Consider the following 14,681-nt stretch of genomic DNA (forward strand, 5'->3'; position numbering starts at 1 on the left):
ATACTCATGTTATGAATACTCATGTATTTTAATGAACCTAAGGTTTCATTTCTGTGGGATGAATGACCAAGAGTACAATTGTTGGGTTATGTCATAGTTGCATATATAGGTCCTCTTTCTTTTTTCTCTTTCTTTCTTTTTCTTTTTGAGACATAATTCATATGCTATGAAAGTCACCCTTTTAAATTGTCCATTTTTTTTGGTATATTCGCAAGGTGGTATAATCATCACCACTATAGAATTTATCAATAAATTCCAGAACATTTTCATCCCTTCCTAAAGAAACCCCATGCCCATTTAGTTCACTCTCCATCTTTCCCTCCCCACTCCATGACAAATAGCTTAGTGGTTACTAAACTATTTCCTGTCTCTGTGGATTTTCCTATTTTGGATACTTCACATAATATGTGAACTTTGTGTCTAGATTTTGTAAATTAGCATTATGTTTTTAAACTTAATCTGTGTTGTAGCATGTATCTGTACTTTGTTCCTTTTTACAGCTGAATGGTGTTCCATCTTTTTCTTTTTTAAGATTTTATTTATTTGAGAGAGAGTGAGAGAGAGTACAAGCAGGGGGTGGGGATGGCATGAGGAGCAGAGGGAAAGGGAGAAGTGGACTCATGAGCAGGGAGCCTGACACGGGATCGATCCCAGGACTTGAGATCATGGCCTGAGCCAAAGGCAGGTGCTTAACCGACTGAGCCACCCAGGCGTCCCTGAATGATGTTCCATCTTATAAATATACCACATTTTGTTTATCCATCATCAGTTGATGAATCTTTAGGCTGTCCTTATCTTTTGGCTATTATGAATAATGCCTCTATTAACATTTATGTGCACTTTTTTTCTGTGAACGCATATTTTGATTCCTTTAGATAGATTCCTAGAAATGGAATTGCTAGGTCACATGGCAACTCTAAGATCAACTTTTGAGGAACTAATATAATATAACTATTATGACTCTAGGGGCACTTGGCTCTGACACTTGCAACCAGATGACACTGTCTTAGGGACCGTTGTATGGTTTCAGTAGAACTGGAAGGCCATCCCTCAAAGTAGTTTCTGGCCACAATCTGGTTGCTGCTCAAATCACTAGACAGTAAGGAGGAATAGAAGTAAACTACTGATTGATCTTAAAGGAACAGGAAAAGTGAAGAATTAGCAGTCTCCATTGCAACATTGTCATGTGCCACAAGTGGAGTATAAGATAACAGGGAGGTGAGATTACAAAGAGTGCCCAGAGAACACAACAGTCTAAGGAATTCAACATTTTTAATAGTTCTTTAAGGTATCTCGTTATCTTGTTCTTTTCAAACTTTTAATTAAGATTATCTCCCTGGCTGTACTGGGTGTGTCTTAGCACTTATAATGGCAAATATCAAGCATGAGTGTGTGTGTGTGTGTGTGTGTGCACATGTGCACATGTGTAGGAAGTGATTGGAAAATGCATTAAAAGCCATTAATAATGAATGTTGGACATATAGTTAGCAATTAAGGAATCATTAGCAGTAAAAGAGAATCAGATTTTAGGAATACTTTGCCAACAGAAACAATTGATTATCAGTGTGAGGTGAGGGAAAAAAATCAGATTTGACATTTGGTAAATGTTCAGATGGTGATGCCATTTTAATGAAATGGGGAATATAACAGGAGGAGATATTTGGGGAATTAGGTGATGGGCTTGGTTTGGGATATGTTATAGAAAAAAATAAAAGAGATATCTAATAGGGAATTTAAATTAAAGGGTCTTTAGCTGTGTTATCAAATACAGTAGTATTTGTGTGGCTGCTGAAATTCATGTGTGGCTGCTGAAATTCAGATTGGCTAAAATTAAATAAAACATAAAGTTCGAAGCTCCTGGGTGGCTCGGTTTGGTTAAGCCTCTGACTCTTGATTTCAGCTCAGGTATGATCTCAGGGTTGTGAGATCTCAGAGACCCAGGCTCTGCCCTGAGGATGGAGCCTACTTGAGATTCTCTATCTGCCCTTCCCTCCACCCATGCATGCTCTCTCTCTCTCTTTTTTTTTTTTTTAATTTTTTTTTAAAGTCTGCTTTGTAAAGGGGGAAATGCAGAAATCATAGCTACAAGGTCAGGTGAGTTCTTTTTTTTATTTATTTATGATAGTCACAGAGAGAGGGAGAGAGAGGCAGAGACTTAGGCAGAGGGAGAAGCAGGCTCCATGCACCGGGAGCCCGACGTGGGATTCGATCCCGGGTCTCCAGGATCGCGCCCTGGGCCAAGGGCAGGCGCTAAACCGCTGCGCCACCCAGGGATCCCTCTCTCTCTCTCTCAAAATAAAAAATAAAAAATAAGTCTTAAAATTTGATTCATTACTGTAGTCACATTTCAAACGTTTAATAGCCACACGAAGCTAGTGGCTACTGCATCACCTGGTACAGAAAAAAAGCTCCCATCATTGCAAAAATGACTAACTGGTATCACTAATCTTGAACTCAGGAGAGGGAGAGAAAGACCAGAGATACAGGTTTGGGAGTTTTTTGAGCATTTGAAAGGTAGATGAAATCATTAATGAGGATGAAGAAGCCCGGGAAGAATTTGTAAATAAAGAAAAGAAGGCCTGGAACAGAACTCTGAGAAGACATAGCATGAAGGAAGAGAGAAACAGGATTTCACAAAAACGACTAAGAAGCAAGTGATCAGAAGGGGAGAAGAACCAGGAAACCATTGGATCCCTAGCACGTGATGTAAGAGGGTTTCAAGAAAGGGACCAGATGCCTGAGGGGCCTGATGGAAGAGAAAGAAGTCAGTGGATTTGGCAGTTAGATCAGTAATGACCTTTCCAGAGTTTTTAACAGGGACCCACACCAGTTGGATGAAGGCAAGAAAAATAGTGAGGGAATAATACCTAGAGTTAGTGTTCTCTTTCAAACAGTTTGCTGTAAAAGGGGAGTGTGTGATTGCACGGACTGCAATAACTTGAGAAAAAGGCAGATAACATGAGAAATTTTTTTAGGGAGGGAGCAGCTTAAATATATTTGTAGGTTGAAGAGAAGACACAGTGGAGAGGTAGAAGTTAAAAACATTAAAGAAATGGGATAAATGATGGGTGCATGCCTGGAGGTGATAGAAATGGGGATCAAACGAGTGGTTGGAAGGGAGAGGACCAATTCTATCTGAGGTCAGAGACATGAAAGTTTGAAAGAAGTTCATAACTGAGACAGCTGGAATTTCTGATGCATGTACTGCATATCCGAGCCTGATGACTGAAATTTATGCAGGGCTGAAAAAATGTCTTTAGTTGTCCATTTAAGAAAGGTCTAACAGTTCAGCAGGGAGCCATCAGCTCTCTAACAATGGGCATAAATTTTGAGGACCTCTCATTAACACCTGAAAGCCATTGATCTCTCTGTCCACCAGGAAAGGAGTGACCTCATTAACATTCCAAGGCTTCTCCTATCAAGGAATTCAAGGAGCACATACCAGGGCACAGACTATATCTCCACACTTTCAAAAAAGGGAAAAAAGAAAAACTTGTGTGAAACCAAACACTCAGAGCTCCTGGGGAAGCAGACACGTGGATTGTCCAGAGAGCCTCCAGAGGCAACAGCTGCTTGATTACAAATGATGAGCGTAACTAGCGCTTCTTACTGTGTAGAGAAGTTAAATAAGGAAACAAAATCACAAAATTGCCCATGAGAAATTAGGCAGGCAGGAAGTGCTAACCTCCTCAGCCAGTAATTCAAAGTCCATTCTGGAAATCCAAATCATTAGCTTCTTCATTGCCAGAAATTTGGTTTCCACCCACGTCATTCAAGGGACACTTCAGTTCCAAAGGTCACCTGTAAACGGCTAAGGGTCAAGTTCAGCAGCCTTTCTCATTGCTCACTTTTCTCAAGTGTGTTTGCAACTCTAGACGCCATTAAATGCCTGTCTTTTGTTTTTTTGCCTAGTTTTGAAATCTGTCTGTTGTTGGCTCTTAGTTTCTGTAAACCCTCTGACAGTTCTGTTTTTCCTCTTTTCTTGTAATTGTGGGGACTTCTCCAAGACCTGAGCTACGCTCCTGTGTTCTCCTCAAACTCCTATCCAAGGTAAAAGATGGGTTGGGACAGGGAGTAGACAGGGCTGGCTTAAAGATGGTGGGCTTCTAAGATGGCACTGAACTAAAACTGCAGTCGGTAGGAAGAGCAGTAGGGGACCCAAGTAGACAATAGGACAAAGGGTATTATGATTAGGGTGGGTTTTTTGTTTGTTTGTTTTTTTGGTAAAGGGCCAGATACTAAATACTTTGGACCTGGAAGGCCAGTCTCTCTGGTAACTATTCAATTCTGCCATTGCAGCATAACAACAGCCATAGGTGTATGTAAACAAATGAACATAGCTATATTTCAATAAAACTGTTTCTAAAAACAGGCATCAGCCCATGCAGTGAACTTTATTGAGCACAATTCCAGTGGAGGCTAATGAGGAGAAAAAAGTTAAACCCAAAGTCTACGGCCTGCACCACTGTGCCATGAATGTCTCAAGTGGATCCTGACCCAGTTGGTGAATAATGGGAGAGATTTTCTGAGAAACTACCAGGTGACCATGTGCAAACTGGAACTCCTTTTACAGATGAGAAAAAAGCTGAAAGAGGTACCAAGTTGATTAACAACATCTCTCTTGGGCACCTGGGTGGCTCCGTGATTGAACATCTGCCTTTGGCTCAGGTTGTGATCCTAGGGTCCCGGAATCGAGTGCCACAATGGGCTCCCCACAGGGAGCCTGCTTCTCCCTCTGCCTCTCTCTGAGTGTCTCTCATGAATAAATATATAAAATCTAAAAAAAAAAAAAAAAAAAAAAAAAAGAACATCTCTCTCTCTTGTGGAAATGCAAGAGAGGGACACAATATGTCAGCCTTAGGTGACCAATATGTCAGGCTTAGGTGACCCAGAGCCCATGCAGTGTGGTACAGTGGGTAGAGCTCTACATGTGGATGCTGGGGGTTTCCAGAGCTCACAATGTGTTTATTCACTCTTCTGAGCTTAAGGTGGCTAGTATGTAACCATGACCTCCTAAAAGGAACTTTTCAGGAGGTTATATGAGCCAGAATGAGCAAAAATTCTAGCATAGTCCCTAGCATATAGTGAGTACTTCTTAAATACTGCTTGTGTTTCCCTTTTATAAGGATCTTCAGTGGATAAAATAAAAATAAATAAATCACATCAGAAACTGGAAGGCAGCATGCAGATAGCACTCAGCATTCTTGTTCATGTGCTGAGCCCAACCTGACCTCTCTCCTTACCTGCAGTCCTGGCTGCCCCTAGTCTCCCGTTGCCCCCATCCAGCCTTTAAAACCACCTACATGAAGACTTGTCCCTAGGATACAGTCTCAAATAATATTTGTTGAATAGAATGGAGTTAAAAAATAATTTGTAATTGTGTGTGGTGTTGGATGTTCACTTGTTGTGGTAGTCATTTTGTGTTACATTCATGTATCAAATCATTAGGTTGTATGTCTAATACTCATACAGTGCTGTATGTCAATCATTTATCAATTTGAAAAGAGAAATAGGTATCACATTTTATTGCTTGATTATGAAATGCTTAATGAGAAAGATTATTATTTCCATGGGCTCTCTGGTCATACATGTTCTTTTGTAAGTGGCTGTTCTTGTACTCTTCATTTTTATTGGTTTGGAAGAGCTTTATATATGTTAAGGATATGACCTTTTTACTGTAACACACATTACAAAACAAACATATTTTTCTTATTAAAAAAAAAAGGACAGGGTTGACTACCACTCTCCTGTCAAAACCTTCAAATACCATCAATTTCTGGAGCCATCAATCAGGCCATCAAAAATTGGGGACCTGTTTTGGATAATAATACAGTGTGTATTACCAGTCAGTCCTACTACCTTGTTAATTCAGAGATCATCTTTCCTCCATTTCAAGATCAGTCCTCAGTCTTTCTCACTGTGTTCAGCAGGCTAGGCTAGGAACAGAATTCCTCCCAAATAATACAAGGGCCTTTCACCATGAATATCCTCTCCCCTCTGTGCATCTTAGGAGTTGCCTGGAGTCTAATGTTAATAGCACAGTTCTGGAGTGCATCAGTGGATGTGAAATCTGAGTGCTGCCACTTTCTACCTGGGTTACCACAACCATGCTCCTTAAGCTTTCCATGCCTTGATTCTTTGCGTTGGTAAATAAATATAAATAATAGCAGGATTTTTATGAAGATGAAATAAGATAACTTATGAAAAATGCTTAGTGCCAAACCTATACTAACTGCCTAAAGGGAAGCTATCACATTAAGCCAAAATAAGCCATCTTTTGTTTTCTGATTTTTTTCTGTTTTTATAGCACATATAAGGGGAAAATTCAGAGAAAATCCTATAGAAATATAAAGTGAGACACAGAAAAGTAATTATAAAAACATCAAAGTTGTGCTCACTTCAGCAGCACATATATTAAAATTGGAATGATGTGGAAAAGATTAGCATGGCCCCTGTACAAGGATGACATGCAAATTTGTGAAGCTTCCATATTTAAAAACAAAAACAAAAAAGAACACCTGAAAATTACCCACAACAGTTTTGCCAGTCAAAAACCTAAAATAACAGATATTATTGCTTTGATATATTTCCTTCTAGGCTTTCTCCGTGCATATGCACACACATCCTTTTTTAGACATACATATTTAACTGGGCTGCTCTGGTTGGATAACGTGCTCCTTCTTACCTTTTTCTCAGTTGATAAATACCCTGCAAAAATATGATATTTTAAAGGTCTCAGAATATTCCTTAGAATTAATGGATCATAATATATTTTGCCATTCCTCTATTATAAAACTAAATTTGAGGCACCTGGGTGGTTCAGTGATTGAGCATCTGCCTTTGATTCAGGTGGTGATCCCAGGGTCCCAGGATCGAGTCCTGCATCAGGCCCCCACAGGCAGCCTGCTTCTCCCTCTGCCTGTGTCTCTGCTTCTCTCTCTCTCTGTGTCTCTCATGAATAAATAAATAAAATATTTAAAAACAAAACGAAACTAAATTTTATAAAGCTAAATTTATAAAACTCAGCTTTAAAAATTGTTCCAACCATAATTCCATGAGCTATTCTAATAATTATGGCTTATCTAAGAAGAATGACAGCAAACACTTAAAAACACATGCTTCTGTTCTCTCCTAAGTATCTAAATCTCTGCTATTGCAATTATTTTTAAACCCTGTGGTCAAAGCTGTGAAAAGGCAATGAAAGCCAAAACGCCTTTGCAGGTTTCATTCTCTCTTTCGCCACCTTCTGAGACTTTAAGTTGCAGGCTTCTTCCCTCTTCTGACAGCCATTATGCAAGCTAAGTGAAGCTCTGAGTCCAGAGCTGAGTGGAATGAGGTCTGTAAAGAAAAATATCAAATATCTCTGTGGCATGTCTTTGCTACCAGCAGAGCTGTGTAAAATCCATGTAGAATGACTGCCTCATAAAACTTGGTTAACTGCAAATATTCCTTGTCATAGCTTTCAGACAGCATGAACCTTCCGTTTTAACCTTGCAAATGATTTAAAGAATGTACACTGGGTACACTTTGCCTATCTCATTTGCCCTCCTTTCCAAAATGCCTTTGGAGGTTCTGGGAAAAGACAGGTCCATTTTTATTTGCAAAACCCTTTAGGTTTCATTTCATTCCATTTTAATAAATATTGTTGAGAACCTCCTACTTGCCAGGCACTCACTGGGTGCTGTGAGGAGGAAGGAGAAAATGCAAAGATGAAAGAGACAGGTCTTTCTGCCCTTGAAGAATTGAAAATCTACTAGAAAGCTGTAAGATGTGTGAACAAATAGCTCTAATTCTAGGCAGAACGAAATAAAGCTAAACAAAGGAGCATATATTGTGCCTAGTGACTGCAAAGGAAAAATGGAAAACATTTAAGCAAGAAGAGGTTACATTTGAAGTAAGCCTTGAAGGATGTCTAGGCTTTTTTAATAAGGGGCAGGGGGGAAGACAGCAAAACCATTAATGAGTTTCTGCTAGGCATTTTAACTTCTGAATCAGATTACACTAGGGGCTTCTGTGAACACTGATTTATTAAGTCCAAAAAAACCCCCAACACTTTGACTAGGAATTATCATTTTCTTATTAATGAGAAACGTAAGTAATCTAGGTAGGACTATGCCTCTAAAGAGTAGAATAGGGACTAGACTGATTGCAAGTCTGTGCTGGGACTTTCTAGACCAAGAGGACACATTACTGGAATGATCATGGAAGTATAAAAATGCAGGGTGGCTTCAGAAAATTGCTTACATTGTCTGCATTTTCAGAAAATTGCTTACTTACATTGTATCTTAAAACAAACAAACAAACAAAAACCAAGGACAAAACCAAAAACTTTAGGTGGATATAGTATCTTTCACCCTAGGAGAAGAAGAAAAGGTGTATATATGTTAGGTTAGTAACAAACAAATCCTAAAATTTTAGAGGCATAACATGGAAAGGTTCAATCTTTGCTTATGAAAATCCACACCAGGTCTAATGACTCCAAGGCAGTTTCCTCCTAGGCATTGACACATGGACTTGCACTGCTGTTAGTATCACAGAGCTACACTACCTCGAGCATCTACAGCATTTAAACTTTTCACACTATCCAGGTAGCCACAGAAGGAAACAGAAAATGCAGAGAACCCACACTTTTTTTTGCCCTTCTATATTTTGGCCTTGAGTGACACACATCACATCTGCTTATAGCAGCTGAAAGATCTAGTCACATGGTCCACCCTAAAATAACGTTGTCCTCTTATGTGCCCAGGAAGAAGAAAAGGAAAAATGATTTGGTGAAAACAAAGCTGGTTTCTGGCACACAAGGCAATGGTAATTTAGAATGTATGTATTTATGAATTTAATATATAATATTATAATATTATTTATTATATAATAATAATATGTAACATATTAGATAGTCATACTATATGTCATCTATAATAATTCATGTAAACTGAACCACAAACCATCCCCATCTTAAAAGAGAATAAGCAGGTCTTTGTGACCCTGCAGCCAGTGCATGACTGGCATGCTCCTCAGTTGGGGACATATCCCTCCAAGCCAGGCAGCTCCCATCACCTGAGAGCAATTCTCTGGAGGAAGAGCAGCTGTGACAGTTTTATATGGGTACTTGACTAAGTGTGGTCTCTAGTTACCCAGTAAAACACTGGGTATAGCTGTAAAGGTATTTGCAGATGTGATTAAAGTCCATAATCAGTTTACAGTAAGTAAGGAAGATCATCCTAGATAGTCTGGGTGGGCCTGATTCAAGCAGTTAGAAGGCTTAAGAGCAGAACTGAGGTTTCCCTGGAGAGGAAGAAATTCTGTTTATAGACAATAGTTTGGGGGCAAATTCAGCCTATGGAGTCTAGCTTGTCCTTCCTGACAGCCTGCCCTATGGATTTCTTCAGATTTGCCTAGCCAGCACTCAGAATCATGTGGTCAATCTTTGCAATCAATCAATCAATTTCTCTCTCTCTCTTTCCCCCACTGGTTCTGTTTCTCTGTTGGAACCCTTAGGGATACAGCAGCTGAAGTTGAGAGCAGCTGGTGATCACTGCACCGTTGGGTAAAGGGCACAGAATGACACCATCTACTAAAGCCACCCAGCTAATGAGACAAATGGCAAAATTTGCTGAGTCATGGACCACCTTGGCAGGAGGAAGATTGCCAGAAGGATAGAGTGAATTTTTCTTCTTGAGAAAGCACTTTGTGCTCACTTTTGAGTCATATGTTCCAAAGGGAGTATATGTCCAAAAGGGGAGATGGAGAGACTTTTTAAAAATGTGTCTGTCTGAGGACAATTAGCATGAGGACACCTACCATTTAAACCTTAACACAAAGCATTGTTTGGTTATCAACTACTTACCTTATATTACACAGTGGTAAAAAAAAATAAAAAATAAAAAAAAATCCCAGTAACTTCCCAGTATCCTTACAACCTTGGATGCCTTGTGGTTCCCAATCCATTTCCTTTGCTTTTCTATACCTCTTAATGTATTTGAGCAGACATCACCACAAATAATGCAAAATTATATGACTCTTTTTTTTCTGCTAGAGATCTAGCATAGATGGTTTGAAATTTAAAAGTTCAGTGTGTCATCTGGGGGAAGAAACTATTTTCTGGTGGCACTGCTGTCAAACCAGAAAACATAGCTGGATATTGAACGGTATTAAATGCAGGGCAAAGCAAATTCAATAACATACTCTTGCCTTCTAAATTCCCATCAACACTACCCAATAACACAGGCATAGCTAAGCCAAAAGACACATAGATAAGCTAAAAAGAAGAAATAAGGAAAAATAGAGAGGCGGAAGAGAAAGCAGAAAAATGGGAGGGAAAGTCTTCATGCTTCATTAAAATAAGCCAAAACTAGAGAGAAATTACTTTATTGCTTCTAATTAGCAAAGGAAATATCTTTAAAAGTTGGAATTTTATTTAAAAGGGTGGGGAAGACCAATGTCTGAGGGTTGGAGAAAAACAAAATACTGAAGAGATAGTTGCAAGATAGAAGTGGAATAAAAAGCAGAATCCAGGAATTCCAACTTTCAAGAACTCCTCTCTAATATGAAACCAAAGAAATTTGGAAGCACAACTCCCTGTACACCATTTGTCAAGTTTTAAAAGGAATCCAAATGGCAGTTCAGTGTGTGTGCTGCTCTGCATGGGAACAAGAGCTGAGTCAATTGACCAGAGACGACAGAGGCTGGACTCTGATCCAGGCCTGATTCGAGGTCAACAGCATGGCCTAAAAAGCTACCGTGTTGGCTATGGGCATATTACACTTTACTGCTTTGCTAAGATATATTGAACCCCTTTGCTGGTCTAGATATTTCAAGTTGGGCAGCTAAGTTCAGTTATCACTTTAGATGGAAACTCCTCCAGTAAAGACTAAGTGGCACCAAAATACAATAGAGCCAGCATAGAGGAGTGCCCAGTCTCTTGAGCATGACCTGTTGCTAGCGCCAGGCTTTCTCTGTGTGTTCTCCTGTCTTCCCTTTGCAGCTCAATGATATGGTCTATTCTATGCCACCTCCATCAATCTCCCTTTCCCACTGCTAGGATTCTGGTATTATCCATTTCCAACATGTGGAGTTTTTTTCCACAACACCAAGCAATTCTTTGACACCAACTGAATATCTTATAATTCAACTCAATTCTGACACTGGAGATAGCACCAGATCCCACAGGTTAAGGCCTCAGTCCTACAAGACTGACCCCTTACCTCCCACTTCAGATGCAATTTGTAGGTATGGGTGGTCCCCTGTGCTTCTGACTAACTGGTTACAGATCAGAGGTTCCAATGACTACCTTCTTGGGTTCGATTAATTTGTTAGAGCACTCACAGAACTCAGAGAAACATTTTACTAATTATATTACCAGTTCATTATAAAGGGATTTAACTTATGTAGATGGATGCCTACAGCAAGGTATGTGGGAAGGGGCATGGAGCTTCCATGCTCTAGGAATGCACCCTTCCTGCATCTCCTCGTGTTCACCAAACTGGAACCCCATCCTTTTGGGTTAATGGAAGCTCTGTTGATTAAATTAGTGAATGCTGGTGATTTAACTCAATCCTCAGCCCCTCTCCTCTCCCTGAAGGTTGAGAGGTTGGGTTCCCCTGACAACCAACTCTCATTCTCAGCTTTCCAAAATTCATCTAGTTAGCATAACTTATGAAATTCCTAGGGCTTTAGGAGCTATGTGCCAGGAATAGTGGATGAAGACCAAATATATGTTTCTTACCATAAATATCATACCACCTAAAACATGCATTTTGTAAAATTTCATTTAATTGTTGGAGGACCTAATATTGACAGATATTTACAAATACTCTCAGAAATAAAATGTATAACAGAGAAAAGGCAGTCTCTGAGAAGGGCAGTCAGGGCCACCATCTGAGACTGAATATACAAATAGACAATGCCCAGACCATATGTGAAAATAGAACACTGACCCACAACCTGGAGCAACCCCCTTATTTGCAATAATCAGCCTAGGAAGTCTACCAGCTATTTAAGTCAGACTTGTAGGAAGCTGGATTGCTATCTTTACTAACAATTCAGGAAACCAAGCAATAACTTCTGTAACAATCCAGCTCAAAATGACTGGACTTGATTAATAACTGACAGCTTCTTAAATTCTTTTTTTTTAAAGATTTTATTTATTTATTCATGAGAAACAGAGAGAGAGAGAGAAAGAGAGAGAGAGGCAGAGACACAGGCAAAGGGAGAAGCAGGCTCCATTCAAGGAGCCTGATGCGGGACTCAATTCCGAATCTCAGGATCATGACCTGAACCAAAGGCAGACAGACGCTCAACCCCTGAGCCACCCAGTGTCCCAGCTTCCTAATTTTTGCCCCTCATTCTAATTTAGGGCCAACCAGAGAGAGCCAAATATGCACCCTTAACCAATCATACAAGATGTCAAGCCTATAGGCTTCCATTTGGCCCACCTACAGCTCCCCCCACACCAACAGCTCCCAATCAAGGCACACCTGAGGCTTCCCATTATTTCCACTATAAAACTTTCCCACTCCTCTGCTTATCTTTGAGTTTCCATCAAAATGCAAGTGATGGTGGCTGACTCCCTTGCTATAGTGAGCTCTGAGCAAAGTTGGTTGGTCTTATTTTCACACAGGTATGGTTGTACAGGCTATATGCTGGAGGCTAAGGAGGGACCATCTAAGGCACAGTCTATGGAACAGCACCACCTTAAAGTTGTACCATCTTCACCCCTCACCATCATATGGGGCATTTCTGGGCAGGCTCAGCCTTGGTTCCTGAAAGCAGAGCATAGAATATACAGAGGGCCAGAGTGGGTATGGCAGCTATCTGGCCACACATCCCCAGAGGCACCTGGGGAAGTACAAGACCATTTCAGATCCCTAGATGCTTGCTCAGGTTACCAGCTCTACATAGACATTCCAGGGGGCTGCCTCCGGGGGGCTGTTTCTTTTGACTTAACACTGTTATCCTAGCGTTGCCACCATCCCTGCTCTAGCCTTTATCTACCACCCATTGCAAAGCTGTTCTTCAGAAAAAGGTGAGCGCTCCACCCTTCAGATGTGTGGATATTGGCACATTGTGTCCATGTCTGCTTTTCTTGCCCCCGGTTTGTCATGCCGTCCTGATTGGGTCCGCTCTTGCAACACAAGGCCTTCACTACACAGTACACACATAAATAACACTGAGCTCATTTCATTTTCTGAGGTAGCAGGCCTTAATTCTCAACAGAATTATTCCTTAAGCCAGAGGTCACAAACACAAAGTCCCTCTGTGGACTAGCTGGTCATCTAAATATGAGACACAGATTTGGTAGGAAATATGGAGAACAAGAGAGATGGTGCCTCCTCTAAAAGGAGCAGCTAGTAACCTCAACTAGTTGTGTTGAGGATTGACATAGACAGTAGTGAGCTAGCTCATACTGGTCTACAACAGCCGATTGTGTGCATATCTTCTCAACTCCACTTTTATAATGTCACATCAGTAGCTTGAAATCAGTAATGGTGGGAGTGTTTATAGCACAGAAATGGCAAATGCTGCAAATGAGGATTCTTTTTTCTTGACAGCTGGACGTTAAACATCTATCAGTATACCCCTGAATATGTGTCAAGTGTTCCCAGATGCCTAATATTTTGAGACAAGCAGAAAGTCAAATGTCTTTGTGAACACTCTCAATTTTTAAGTTAAAAATATTACAAATATTTTTTAAATCATGACAAAATAAAACATCACTGTGGGCCACCTGCTTGCAACCTCTGCCTTATGCCAATGCATCAGAACCTTGCTCATGCCTTCAGGTCTCTAATTTACACTCGTAAACATTGAGCAAGAGACTCAAAGGAGTCTAAGTACATTTGTTAAATTCCAAATGGTTAACATTTATCACAGGTAGTTTCTTTACATCCTAAATGTGCACAAACATTTATTATCATATGCTAAGAAGCCTCAATGGATATGAAAAAGTCCATTTTAAAGCTGTATAAAAAAAGAATCATTCCATCTGTTAAACCAAAGTGATTCATAGATATTAATGACATAGCCCTCTTTTGAATAATTATATACCTTGTAGAGTAGTTGGAAAAAATAAAATTACTGTAATACATATGTGCATATATTAATGAAAATATATGTATGTGTATACGTATGTATATATACACACACCACAACACATACATATACATCTATGCACAGACAAAGGAATAAAAACAATACCTAGAAAGTGGGATGGCTTTTAAATAAACAGTAAGGGAAGGCAAAAAAGTGAAACATTATAGTCAATATTGCTGGAATCAGAAGAAATTACTAAATGCTGACTGGTGTTAATATAATGACATTGCTAGATCATGTAGACGTCAGAGTGTTTGACATCAGAGGAAACAAACATTCCATCCTTTAAAAGTCCTTGCTGTCCTTGTCAGAAACATTTGGTTTAATCCTTCCTCCTCACCTTCTGGGCACATGCCAAAATTTCTGGCATTAACCATTGATTGTAGTGAACACTACGTGGTCACTAAAATTTCAGTTTATTTTGCATTTCTGATTTGAAGTTTCTGCCAACACCCATGATGATAATTCATTTTACCCAGCTCAGGGATTGTTATCAGGGTGTTATATTGTAGTATAAGTGGGTTATAAAGATAAGAAAATCTCCTCACATTAATCACTGCCGTACTGAAACACTGGGCCAGCATTACTTC

At 39.8% G+C, this 14,681-nt stretch overlaps 1 long non-coding RNA gene and 1 other non-coding gene across 2 annotated transcripts; both read left to right on the forward strand.

Annotated features, from left to right (window-relative positions):
* Window positions 1–3,510: 3,510 nt before the first annotated feature.
* On the forward strand, window positions 3,511–9,885 carry LOC112671384 (uncharacterized). The gene is made up of 4 exons (XR_004816168.2): window positions 3,511–4,050; window positions 4,373–4,594; window positions 8,747–8,820; window positions 9,499–9,885. It is a non-coding gene; the product is annotated as an uncharacterized LOC112671384 (long non-coding RNA).
* Window positions 6,391–6,497, forward strand: LOC112671570 (U6 spliceosomal RNA). Its single transcript, XR_003143701.1, has one exon. It is a non-coding gene; the product is annotated as a U6 spliceosomal RNA (small nuclear RNA).
* Window positions 9,886–14,681: the final 4,796 nt, after the last annotated feature.

The sequence above is a fragment of the Canis lupus genome, chromosome 5, assembly GCF_003254725.2.
Source record: "Canis lupus dingo isolate Sandy chromosome 5, ASM325472v2, whole genome shotgun sequence".
NCBI classification, from domain to species: domain Eukaryota; kingdom Metazoa; phylum Chordata; class Mammalia; order Carnivora; family Canidae; genus Canis; species Canis lupus.